Below are 9293 nucleotides of genomic sequence, written 5' to 3'. Positions count from 1 at the left end.
AAGTTGGATGATATACAACATTATTAAATGTAGCTTGCTTTTAGTGGATTTATTAACCTAGATACCATAAAGTTTGGTTATTATGTACCTAAGCTTCAGATGGATGGAGCAAAACATTTAACAGTATACTGGTCAAGGAAAAGTTGGATGATATACAACATTATTAAATGTAGCTTCCTTTTAATGTATTTATTAACCTAAATACCATACAGTTTCGTTATTCTGTACCTAAGCTTCAGATGGATGGAGTAAAACATTTAACAGTATACTGGTCAAGGAGAAGTTGGATGATATACAACATTATTAAATGTAGCTTCCTTTTAATGTATTTATTAACCTAGATATCATACGGTTTCATCATTCTGTTCCTAAGCTTCAGATGGATGGAGTAAAACATTTAACAGTACACTGGTCAAGGAAGAAGTTGGATGATATACAACATTATTAAATGTATCTTTCTTTTCACGTACTTATTAACCGAGATATCATAGGTTTCGTTATTCTCTTCCTAAGGGATGTGACCATTATGAACATCTGAATACCAACTTCATGTGATAATTTTTTATATATAACCTTCAATGGTCTGTCTTATTTATATATTTTACGGTTTCATTAGGCTTCGTATGGCCTAGCGGTTAGCGTTCTCAGACTGTGAATCCGAGGAATCGCAGCTTGTTGCTTCGAAAACACACTTTGCACTTCTGGCCATGGATGCGTTATAAGGGTGAAAGTCAAATCTTTCTATTAGTTCAGACAAAAGTAGATCAAGAGTTGGAGATCAAAATTGTGTGGGCTTATATGGAAACAGAGAATGTCGAACAGCAATCACACAACTTAGATGAAATATGAGTAATAATACAACGCACAACTTACCGATATGAATATTATCATTATCAAAGTTGTGTGGGCTTATATGGAAACAGAGAATGTCAAACAGTAATCACACAACTTAGATGAAATATGAGTAATAATACAGTGCACAACTTACCGATATGAATATTATCATTATCAAAGTTGTGTGGGCTTATATGGAAACAGAGAATATCAAACAGCAATCACACAACTTGGGTGAAATGTGGGTAGTAATACAATGCACAACTTACCGAGGTGAGTATTATCAAAGTTGTGTGGGCCTATATGGACACAGAGAATGTCAAACAGCAATCAAACAACTTGGGTGAAACATAGGTAGTAATACAGGATATTAAGTTTACTATTTTACCATGATATACATTAATAAATATACGGAAGCATAGAAACAAAGTGTACTCCTATCTTTAAACAAAATACTAGTGCTTATTCATATTTCTTTTGTATTTTTGACAGTAATGTATTGTATTATTAATAAATTGGTCATATAGTTCCGATTACTCATGGTTTGTGACTCTTCTATCACCTGTGCGTTTCCGTAATTGTTTCCAGTATTGTTTATCTACTCGTAATTTTTAAGTTATAGTTAAAAGATTTGCCAAAAAAAGAAACTATTCATATCATTGCATGGTCTCTCCGGGTTTCGATACCTGTGGTGGGCAGAGCACAGATAGCCCATTGTGTAGCTTTGTGCATAACTTCAAACAAACTTCTGCAGATAATCCTTTTCTATGGATACATTTTATACTTACAAGACTATAGTTTGTAGCCTACTTCTCCCGTAATACCTAGTTGCTTTAAATTTAATTAGAAGAAGTAAGAATAATTAAAGGTATAGATATGCTGTTGTGTTATACTCTCTTTCTCTCTAATTGTTAAAAATGAACACAATTCTTGAAATTAAATAAATACACTTGATAACCATTGCAAAGCGTATAAATCTTACATTTCTTTAGGAAATTTATGATAAAACATGAAATATTGTTATAAATAACCTACTTCAACTTAATAATGTGTATGGCTGACCTTTTCTGTTTATATTAAATTGTGATTCGTAGATTTCTAGCTTTTGTGCGGTCAGCTTTTCTGTTTAATGTTGCTAGCAGAAGGTAAACTCAGTTGCTGCACATTATCTGGGTTTTAAACAAGAAAATCCACTTATCACAATCTTTAGTCTTCACATTCATAGCACAAATATATTTTTGGCCATAGGTTAATGCTTGATAAAAGGGTTTGATAATTTTTCTTACCTCTATCAAAACATACTGTACCAACATAGAATCCGGAAAAGGTCGAGAGTGGCCCAATGATTAGCACCCTCTTGCCTCAAAAAATAATAATAATAAAATTGCGATCTGTACTTTGATGCTGTGGGTGCGTTATAATGGTAATGGCCAAAGCCCAGTATTCGATTTTGCGGTGGGTGATGTTACTTAGCTGCCTTCTATCACTTCAAATTTAGGGACTGCTAACGCCGATAGCTTTGGGCTAATCTCCTCTTGAACGTAACGAGAATGATAATTGATAAAAGAAAAACAATATTATGGAATACCATACTAGAACTCTGGTTTGAAAAAAAGTATGGTAATAATATAGAGTCCTTGTGTCTTTGTCTTATGAAAATGTCTCGTTTTAGATCGCCACCAGCCGGTCATTTAATCAGTGAACTCATTACTGGGAAGTAGACCAGCAATGAAGGTTGATCAGCACATTGCTACAGTAATTGTAGTGACGATGACAAATCTCGACATTGAGAGGATACATAATATCGTTTATTGTTTGTTTACACTTGTACTAGTTTTCGTTTTCATTCAGCGTACAAGTTAATTTTCTTTAAGCTTATATTTTTAATACTGTGGAGATTCAACTTGTAGTTTCTTAGAGTTTTACTTGTGAACGGAACAAATTAAGTTAGAACCTTGGAATTGGGAATGAGATTATTCATTCTATTTCTCTCTGTCTGCTGTTAACTTTGTAAACCCTGGCTATGGACGTTTATATTCTAAGACCATGTTAAACGTATAGTGGAAAGGAAAATTATGTTAGAGGTGAATACATTTTCTAAGGGTGTGACAAGGATAGAAGAAGTCCTCTCCTGCAACAAGGGCCTTTCCTGCAACCAGGGCTCTTGTCAGCTACAATGAGAATTATACTTGTGTTCTTGATCCATTCTTCGTCTTGAGAGATTGAAAGGTGGCTAGAAGAAATATCAGTTACCACACCATCCCAGTTTCTTTCATTTACCTTCTTCATGCAAGAGCATAGAATGGTAATAGTGGTTCATGATGATAAAGACCAATCTGGAATTCTGAGATCGAATATATATCGAATACCTCAGGCATTGAAAAGGGTTGATTTTTATCAGGCAGAAAAGTGACGTACATATGGTGGTTGAACTCAGCATGAAAGAGTTGCAAGTCCACCAAACGGAGCAGTCAACATTTCATCAAGATTCTGGGGACCATTCCAGATCAGTAAGATCTACTGGTGGCATCTTTGGGCTGTGAATGCATTATAAGGGTGATGGCCGAATTCCACTTTTCAGTCAGACAAGTGTAGCCCATAAGTTGTCAGTGGATGCTGTAGACTATCTGCTTTCCCTCTAATCTGTCAGTTGAAATAAAAAACAAGTTTTGTGTTACAACAAATGAACTAATTATCCAGACTACACCAGAAAAATTCCTTATAGACAAGTTTATCGGGGAGAAGATGGAGGAGATAACTCTGCAAATATGGTAACAACACATGAGACTCAGGGACATTTTTCTTTAAAAGTACTGGTGCTGTGCCAGTGCTTAGCTTTAACAGTGGATATTCAGCTAGTTAGGTTTTAGTTGAAAAGAAACAGTAAGGAAACATATGATGTAGATCATCAGTGTAATTAGAGTCACTGCAGCGGTTCTACATCTGAAAGTGGCTTCCCAAACACTTGAGGTAAGTTCTTGCTAATAATTTGAACTCAAATGAGAAATATGATCTAAGAAAATTACTCTTGGTGTTTGTCAGACCGTATAACCATTTAGGTAGTCCAACAATAATATGACATAACTCATACAAAAGTGACATCTGAAGAACCAAATAATACAACCTTAACAAAGTGTTTGGCCTTGTACGGTAGTTTTTGTGAAAAAGGAAATGCGTAAAAGATCTATGTGGAATTTTGGTGGATGAACACAGTTATATGCATCAATGCTTTCTCTTAATCAAGGTTTTCAAACGAGACCCAAAACTTGAGCGCTTTCGAATATTTCTCTATTCTTCTTTAAGAGAATAAAGGGTTATGTTTAATGAATTTAATGAAATATATAGACACGGATGTCGAAGTCACGTAAACCGAAACCTCAATATGAATTAGCGTTGAGAAATAGCCAATGATAACCTAGAGTTGTTGGTGTCAGGTTTAGATTGTGCCAAAGAGATGTGTACAGTTCATAAAAGACTTAAGTGTGATAATAGTTATAAGAAATGTTAACCAATCTTTATAAAGATAAACTTAAAAATAAAATAATGGCAAAAGGTGGTGGGAAATAGAAAATAATGATAATGTGACGCAATATATAGGAAATAATACCAATATAGAGATTTTAAAGTATGAGTAATACTAATAATTTAAAGTAAGTTTAATTATGAATTTAGTTTTGAAAATCTCTTCATTGACATACGAAGGTCAACAATTCCGGGATCGAGATTGATGCCATTTGGCGTTACAGTATTTAATAGTGCTATCCAGTAAGCTTTATTAATTTCCCTGTTTCTGTAAAATGTAAAATTTGTCTCTATACCTGTCAGTTTAATGTCTTCAAGAGAGTCTTCAGGCATGTTAAAGTGTTTTACGACCGTAAGTTCTTTGTTTGTTTTGATTGCTGATTTGTGGTTTTTAAAACGTTCCCGTATAGTTGTTTTGGTTTGACCTACATATTGAAAGCTGCATTTTCAGCATTGGGTTAAGTAAATAACGGTTTTTGTTGAACGGGTTATGGATTTAGTGATCTTGAACTACTTTTGGTTGTCTTTAATGGAAAATTCGTCTGTTTCCTATTCGACTATACTCGTATCACGTACACTTTTCCTTTATATTCTTGTAGCTGTATTTCGTTTTCAGTTACTCTCATTTAAAATCAGTTTGGTAACCTGTGACGTTCATTGACTCTTTATAAAGGCGTAAACCGAAACGTCGGGTACACGTAATTAAACATTTTCTCTGAAGTTGTTTGTCGCCTTCATTAAATAAGAGTTTACATTTGTTTATTGGTTGTTTCATGAATAGGTCTGCCCGTATACGACACCACAAAGATGGCATGTGAAACTAGAAACAACATTCTTTTCTGCACTTTTTAAACAAGACCTTGTGATATGAATATTTTTCCTGCCATCGTGTTACACGTTTTTGTTTTGCCTTTTAAGACTGATATTAATGATGCGTTTTTAAAGTTTTCCTGGGTTTTCTGTATCATTTTTATAAAGGCCTGGTTATTTGACCGCATTTCGAATACGTACAGAAAGAAATCTACAAATAAAAACTAGTTTTGTATAAGGCTTACGATAATCTTTGTTTGTTTTTGGTTTTGTTAAGCATAAAGCTAAACAATAGGCTATTTGTATTATGCTCACCAATGGTATCGGATCCTAATCTTTAGCGTTATAAGCCTTCAGACTTACCGCTGAGCCATCGTGGGCCGTTAGCGATGGGCCGTCTCTAGTATATTGTTTTCTAAAGCATTATACATATCAAATAAAAAACAAAATGCTAGAGTAAGTACAGTATTTTGAAGTGAACTTCATAAAAAGGGTGACAAGTATTTACTCTATAATTACATAGAAAAGTTGTAAACTGGTATTCCAAACATAAATATGTCGTCGACAAATCTATCTCCACGTGGCTAATTTGTGTACTGATCTAATGAACGTCTTTTCAATATGGACATGATAACCTACTAAGTTAAAGCGTTGACCGATATGTCCGGTTAGACCTGCCTAATATTCATGCTCATCTATAAAGTTCATGTTCAAATATACTCCTTCTCCAACACGGATGGAGACATAAAACGACTCATCAACGAGACTGAATAAAATATTTTCTGAATTAATTATGTTAGAAGTGATTTCTAGTTTGTTCTTTTGAGAAACGCAAGAGTGATTGTTAAGTGAGTTCAAAAACAATGGTAGCTTTTGTGTAGATGAATCATAGGCCGACACAACTGGTCTGAAAGGAACACCTTCCTTACAGTCCTTCGGGAGGCCATGAAATCTAGATCAGATTGTGAATAGATGTGAACTGTTCAGTGTCGTCTTAATGATCTTTTTTTGCATTTTTTTCATATAAAATGATAAAAGTAGTCACGTTTGTTAAACATATCTTACTTGAGTATCTATCATTTCAAGACAATAGAGCATTATGGGTAATCCTGTATTTAAGAATTGAGTTATGTTCAAACATAATCAGATATACAGACTCTTCATGTTAATCTGTAATTAAAATATCTAAAGTATTAGTTATGTTTTATCGTGATATAATTATTAATAAGTTCGGTATTTTTCAATTTAAAATTATCATATCAAACGTTTTCTCCTCATATCAATGGCCGAGCATAGCCTTGGTTAGGGTATCAGCGTGAGCAACACGCTCCATACGTCTTTGCTGTGGGCGCGTTAAAAAAATTGTATTCAATCTCTACTGGGTTCAAAGAGTCAGACAATGCTCTTATTGCGGCGGGCGCTGTTAGCTGTCTGCCTTCTCCCTAGTTAGTAGCTCAAAATTAAGTACGACTACACCTGAGCCACAGAGATCTCTGGCTTTCCGTTAAGATTGAAAACCACAATTCTGATATCGAAATATGTGTATTCATGATATTATATGGTTTAAAGCCAACTTCGAGAAGACATGATTAATACATGCACACCAACTAGTTGATAACATCAATCTACAGATTATGAAATAGTGTGATTATGTATCCTTACATAAAGAATATACCACATTTTATAATTGCGTAACTTCCACATGCAGCTATCTATGTATAGAACACGTTAGCCTCGCTCTGTTCATTGCCTTGCTTTAGTTTTATATACGTCCTTGCTATATCTTTAACATTTTGCATAAATTGTTTTGAAAAAATATTGCATTTGAATATGGAACATAAGATAAACTTAAAATTTCATGTTTTACATTTTTCTTTCTCAAATCTGTTTTAATAGGATGAGTCAGGAACAGACCAAGCACCACCTAAAGAACCTGACCTCGGCGTTACAGCTCCAAAATTTAAAATTGCCAAAAAAGAAGTGAGTATTATATTTACTTTTTAAATAAGCATACGTAATTTGACAGAGCGTTTCTACGTAAATAATATAAATACACGAAAAAACACGTGAATGTTGAGTAACTGATGTTAGATTTTTGGTGTAAAGAATTAAAGTTTAGAATAGCTATACGCCATTGGTCGGTATGCTCGTCTGTGGCGTATTATTTAAGGTTATATGGATGGTATTTCGTGTACTAGGTATAAAGATTCCATGGGTTTTAAGGTATAAGAAAAACAGCGAGGCAAGATTAGTGAATCTTAGTTGTTTTCGACTATACCTAGCGATGATATGTTGTTTAGTTACCTTCTATCTGCTTTAAAGCGTAAAAAAAAACTTTCTTACTCAAAGTTTCTTAAGTTTATGTAACAAGAACAAATTTACTGACTCATATATATGCCCCCAAAACACCGAAGGACCTAGCTTAACGACCTAACCTATTGTTCACAAGCTCACAGAAGATAAATAGACCTATTCTAGTAAAATAACTTTTTTTCGAGAATACACGAAGTAAACAGATTTAGCTTAGTGCTTTAACTTCACTGTTTCAATAATACATAAAAAAACAGATCTAGCTTACTAATCTACCTTCATTGTTTTAATAATACAGGAAGGAAACAGACATAACTTAGTAAATTAACTTCATTATTACATTAATACATGACAAAAACAGGTCTAGCTTAGTAAACTAACTTTATTGTTTTAAGAATACAGGACAAAACAGACATAGCTTAGTAATTTACCTTCATCATTTTGATAATATAGGAAGGAAAAAGACATAGCTTAGTAATCTAAATTCATTGTTGTAAGAATACAGGAAGATACCAGACCTAGATTCGTTATCGAACTTGATTGTTTGAATAATACATGAAAGAAAGAGACATAGTTTAGTAATCTAACTTGATTGTTTGAACAATACATGAAAGAAAGAGACATAGTTTAGTAATATAACTTCATTGTTTGAATAATACATAAAAGGAAACAGACCTAGTTTAGTAATCTAACTTCATTGTTTTAAGAATACAGGAAGAAAACAGACAACAGACATAACTTGGTAATTTAACTTCATTGTTTTAAGAATAGACGAAGTAAACAGACATAGCTTAGTAATTTACCTTCATCATTTTGATAATATAGGAAGGAAAAAGACATATCTTAGTAATCTAAATTCATTGTTGTAAGAATACAGGAAGATACCAGACCTAGATTCGTTATCGAACTTGATTGTTTGAATAATATATAAAAGGAAACAGACCTAGTTTAGTAATCTAACTTCATTGTTTTAAGAATACAGGAAGAAAACAGACAACAGACATAACTTGGTAATTTAACTTCATTGTTTTAAGAATATACGAAGTAAACAGACATAGCTTAGTAATCTAGCTTCATTGTTTCAGTAATACACGAAGAAAACAGATCTAGCCTAGTAAATTAACTTCAATGTTTTATTAATACAGGAAGAAAACTGACAAAGTATAGTAATCTAACTTCACTGTTTAAATAATACATGAAAAAAAAAGATGTAGCTCATTAAACTACCTTCATTGTTTGAATAGTACAGGAAGGAAAGAGACCTAGTTTAGTAATCTAACTTCGTCGTTTTAAGAGAACAGGATAAAACAGACCTAGCTTGGTAGTCTACCTACACTGTTTTAATAATGCAGGAAGGAAACAGACCTAACTTAGTAAATTAACTTCATTATTACATTAATACATGACAAAAACAGGTCTAGCTTAGTAAACTAACATTACTGTTTTAAGAATACAGGAAACAAACAGACATAGTTTAGTAATTTACCTTCATCATTTTGATAATATAGGAAGGAAACAGACATAGCTTAGTAATCTAAATTCATTGTTGTAAGAATACAGGAAGATACCAGACCTAGCTTAGTAATCCAACTTCATTGTTTTAAGAGTACAGGAAAAACACAGATCCAGTTAAGTAATCTAACTTCATTATCTGAATAATACATGAAGGAAACAGGCATAATTTTAGTAATCTAGCTTCATTGTTTTAAAAATACAGGAAGAAAACAGGCCTAGCTTAGTAAACTAGCTTCACTGTTTTAAGAGTACAGGAAAAAAAAACAGGCCTAGCTTAGTAAACTAGCTTCACTGTTTTAAGA

At 33.2% G+C, this 9293-nt stretch overlaps 1 long non-coding RNA gene across 1 annotated transcript in view; it reads left to right on the top strand.

Annotated features, from left to right (window-relative positions):
* Positions 1 to 7134, top strand: part of LOC111085791 — a 119319-nt gene extending 112185 nt beyond the window's left edge. The window contains exon 3 of the long non-coding RNA XR_002610582.1: positions 7063 to 7134. This is a non-coding gene — a long non-coding RNA (uncharacterized LOC111085791). The remainder of the gene's footprint in view (positions 1 to 7062) is intronic.
* The last annotated feature ends 2159 nt before the right edge of the window (positions 7135 to 9293 follow it).

This window comes from Limulus polyphemus, unplaced genomic scaffold (assembly GCF_000517525.1).
Source record: "Limulus polyphemus unplaced genomic scaffold, Limulus_polyphemus-2.1.2 Scaffold620, whole genome shotgun sequence".
Classification (NCBI taxonomy): domain Eukaryota; kingdom Metazoa; phylum Arthropoda; class Merostomata; order Xiphosura; family Limulidae; genus Limulus; species Limulus polyphemus.
This window is presented reverse-complemented; position numbering and strand designations above follow the sequence as displayed.